The sequence below is a fragment of the Mesoplodon densirostris genome, chromosome X (assembly GCF_025265405.1).
Source record: "Mesoplodon densirostris isolate mMesDen1 chromosome X, mMesDen1 primary haplotype, whole genome shotgun sequence".
Lineage (NCBI taxonomy): Eukaryota > Metazoa > Chordata > Mammalia > Artiodactyla > Ziphiidae > Mesoplodon > Mesoplodon densirostris.
In genome coordinates this window covers 86,674,913-86,679,958 of record NC_082681.1, presented here as the reverse complement: position 1 = coordinate 86,679,958, position 5,046 = coordinate 86,674,913, and positions in this window count along the sequence as shown.

The window sequence follows — 5,046 nt, the reverse complement described above, 5'->3', positions numbered from 1 at the left end:
TGCAAATCAATGTGATACAACACATTAACAAAAGTATAAAATTCCAATCATCATCCTAAGAGACCCAGAAAAAGCATTTGACAAAATTCAACATCCATTAATGATAAAAGCTCTCATTAAAATAGGTATAGAAGGAACATCTGTCAACATAATAATAAAAGTCAGTTATGACAAATTCATAGCTAACTTCATACTCAACAGTGAAAAGATGAAAACATTTCCTCTGAATTCATGAACCAGACAAGGATGCACACTCTTGCCACTTCTATTTAACATAGTTTTGGAAGTCCTGGCCACAGCAATCAGATAACAAAAAGAAATAAAAGGCATCCAAATTTGAAGGGAAGAAGTAAAAATTTCACTATTTGCAGGTGACATGATACTTGATAAGGAAAACCCTAAAAACTCCACCCCCCAAAATTAAAACTAATAAATGAATTCAGGAAGGTTGCTGTATACAAGATTAATATACTGAAATCTCTTGTTTTCTATACACTAATAACCAAATATCAGAAAGAGAATGTAAAAAAAAATTCCATTTAATATCTCATCAAAATGGGTAAAATACATAGGAATAAACTTAGCAAAAGAGACGAAAGACCTATTCTCTGAAAACCATAAAACATTGATCAAGGGAATTGAAAATGATATAAATAAATAGAAAGATTTCTCTGCTCTTGGATTGGAAGAATTAGTATGGCTAAAATGGCCATACTACCCAAAGCAATCTAAAGATTTAATGCAAACCCTATGAAAATATTCATGATGTTTTTTCACAGAAGTAGAAGAGATAAACCTAAAATTCATATGGAACCACAAAATACCCTGAATTTTCAAAGCAGTCTTGAGTAATAGAACAAAGCTGGAGGTATCATGCTCCCAGGATTCAGACTACAGTACAAAGCTACAATAATCCAAACCCAATGTTACTAGAACAAAAGCGGACACATAGATCAATGGAACAGAACACAGAGTCCAGAAATCCATGGACCTATGTTCCATTAATCTATGAAAAAGGAAGCAAGAACATACACTGGAGAAAGACAGTATCTTCTGCAATCGGTGCTGGAATAACTACACAGCTACATGTAAAGCAATGAGGTTAGAACATTACCTCACACCATATAAAAAAATAAACTCAAAATGGATTAAAGACCTAAGTGTAAGACATGAGACCATAAAACTCCAAAAGAGAACACAGGCACAATGCTCTTTGACATGAATTGTAGTAATATTTTCTGGATCTGTCTCATAAGAGAAAAGAAATAAAAGCAAAATTAAACAAATAAAACTTAATTAAACATAAAGCTTTTGGAGTAAAGAAAACCATTTAAAAAATGAAAAGACAACCTACAGAATGCGAGAAAATATTTGCAAATGATGTGACCAAGAGGGGCTTAATTTCCAAAATATACAAACAGCTTATACAGCTCAATATCAAAAAAAAACTAATCAAAAATGGGCAGAAGACTTAAATACACATTTCTACAAAGAAGACATACAGATGGCCAACAGGCACATGAAAAGATGCTCATCATCACTAATTATTAGAGAAATGCAAATCAAAATTACAGTGAAGTATCACCTCACATTGGTAAGAATGACCAACATTAAAATATCTATAAATAATAAATGCTGGGGAGGGTGTGGGGAAAAGGGAACCCTTCTCTACCTTGTAGTTAGGAATGTAAATTGGTGCAGCCACTATGAGGAACAGTATGGAGGTTCCTTAAAAACCTAAAAATATAGTTACAATATGATCCAAAAACCCCACTCCTGGGCATATAACTGGAAAAGAAGAAAACTATAATTCAAAAAGATACATGAACCCCAATGTTCATAGCAGCACTATTGACAATAGCCAAGATATGGAAGCAATCTAAATGTCCATCAGTAGACAAATGGATAAAGATATGGTATATATATATACAATGGAATATTACTCAGTCATAAAAAAGAATGAAATAATGCCATTTGCAGCAATATGGATGGACTCTAGAGGTTATCATACTAAGTGAAGTCAGAGAAAGACAAATATATGATATCACATATATGTGGAATCTTAAAAAAATGATACAAATTAACTTATTTACAAAAGAGAAATAGAATCAGACATAGAAAACAAACTTATGGTTACTTGAAGGGAAAGAGGGGAGGGATAAATTGGGAATTTGGGATTAACAGATACACACTACTATATATAAAATAGATAACCAATAAGGACCTACTGTATAGCACAGGAAACTATATTCAATGCCTTGTAATAACTCATAGTGGAAAGGAATCTGAAAAATAATATATGTATATTATATATATATATATAGATAGATATATAGATATATAATATACATATATATATATATATATATATAACTAAATCACTTTGCTGTACACCTGAAACATTATAAACCAACTATACCCCAGTTTAAAAAAATAAAAAGAAAGTCATTTAAAGAAGAAAAGCAACCTACAGAATGGAAGAAAATATTTGTGAATGATAGGACTGACAAGGGTTTATTAGTCCAAACATATAAACAGCATATACAACTCAATATCAAAGAAACACACCATGCAATAAAAAAATGGGCAGATGACCTGAATAGACATTTTTCCAAAGAAGACATACAGGTGGCTAATAGACACATGGAAAGATCCTCAACATTGCTAGTTATTAGAGAAATTCAAATGAAAACAACAATGAGATATCACCTCACACCTGTCAGAATGGCTTATTATCAAAATGTCTACCAATAACAAATGTTGGAGAGGATGTGGAGAAAATGGAAATTATAAGTGTATAATTACACTCATTGGAACGTAAACTGGTGCATCCACTATGGAAAAAACGTGTGGAGGTTCCTCAAAAAACTAAAAAAGAATGACCATATGGTCCAGCAATTCCACTCCTGAATATATATCTGGAAAAAACTAAAACACTAATTTGAAAAGATACATGCATCCTAATGTTCATAGCAGCACTATTTACAATAGCCAAGATATGGAAGCATCCCATGTACCCATCAACAGATGAACGGATAAAGAAGTTGTATCTGAAAAAGAATATATATATATATTCTTATATAATAAATTTTATATATTTTATATATTATATATATATATTACTCAGCCATTAAATATTGTATGATGTCACTTGTATGTGGAATCTAAAAAAAAATGGAAACGAATGTATGTGCAAAACAGAAAAAGACTCACAGATATAAGAACAAACTATGGTTGCCAGAGGGGAGAGGGGCTGGGGGATGGGCAAGTTAGGGGTATGGGATTAAGAGATACAAACTACTATGTATAAAGCAGATAAGCAACAAGGATATATTGTATAGCACAAAGAAATAATATAAGACCATTATCTTGTAATAACATTTAATGGAGTGTAATCTGTAAAATACTGAATCACTGTGCTGTATACCTGAAACTAATATAATATTGTAAATCAGCTATACTTCAATAATAATAATAAAATTTTTAAAAGAAACAAAAAAAGGATATTGGTAGGGTGTGGGAGAGCATATTGGAGGAGGTTGGTCAGATGTTACAAACTTTCAGTTATGCAATCAATAAGTACCAGGGATATAATGTACAACATGATAACTATAGCTAACACTGCTCTATGACATATAAGAGAAGTTGTTAGAGTATATCCTAAGAGTTTTTATCACAAGGAGAAATTTTTTTCCTTTTTTTCTTTATTCATTTTTTGTATTGTATACATGTGAGAAGATGGATGTTAGCTGAACTTATTGTGGGAATCATTTCACAATATATGTAAATCAAACCAAACCATCATGCTGTATGCCTTAAACTTATACAGTGATGTATGTCAATTATTTCTCAATAAAACTGAAAAAAATAAATATAACAATGTATTTAAAAGAAAAAATAGGAAAAAATGTGATACTATTGACTCTTACTAAGATGACTATAATAAAAATGATGGACAATAACTAGCATTGGAGAGGATGTGGAGAAACTGGAACCCTTATAAATTGTTGGTGAGACTATAAAATGGGGCAGCTGCTGTGGAAAACAGCTTGGCAGTTCCTCAAAAAACTAAACAAAATATTACCATATGATTCCACTTCTAGGTGTATACTCCTGCCCCAGAAAGTGAAAAGAGAGTCTCAAACAAATAGCTTCACACTAGTGTTCATTGCAGCATTATTTACAATAGCCAGAAGCTGGAAACAACCCAAGTACCTACCAATAAATGAACTTAAAAACAAAGTATGGACTTCCGGGTAAGATGGCGGAAGAGTAAGACGCGGAGATCACCTTCCTCCCCACAGATACACCAGAAATACAGCTACACGTGCAACAACTCCTACAGAACACCTACTGAAAGCTGGCAGAAGACCCCAGACCTCCCAAAAGGCAAGAAACTCCCCACATACCTGGGTAGGGCAAAGCAGAGAGATTCCCGCACAGAGGAGCGGTGCCGAGCGGCACTCACCAGCCCGAGAGGCTTGTCTGCTCCCCCACCGGGGCGGGCGGCGCTGGAGCTGAGGCTCGGGCTTCGGTCAGAGCGCAGGGAGAGGACTGGGACTGGCGGCGAGAACTCAGCCTGAAGGGGGCTAATGTGCCACAGCTAGCCGGGAGGGAGTCCGGGAAAACTCTGGAGCTGCCGAAGAGGCAGGAGACTTTTTCTTCCCCCTTGGTTTCCTGGTGCGCGAGGAGAGGGGATTAAGAGCGCCACGTAAAGGAGCTCCAGAGACGGGCGCGAGTCGAGGCTGAAAGCGCGGAGCCCAGAGACGGGCGTGGGACGCTGGGGCTGCTGCTGCCGCCGCCAAGAAGCCTGTGTGCGAGCGCAGGTCACTGTCCACACCGCCCTTCCGGGAGCCTGTGCAGCCTGCCACTGCCGGGGTCCCGGGATCCAGGGGCGGCTTCCTGGGAGAACGCACGGCGCGCCTCGGGCTGGTGCAACGTCACGCCGACCTCTGCCGCTGCAGGCTCGCCCCGCACTCCGTGCCCCTCCCGCCTGCCCGGCCTGAGTGAGCCAGAGTCCCCGAAGAGGCTGCTCCTTTAACCCTG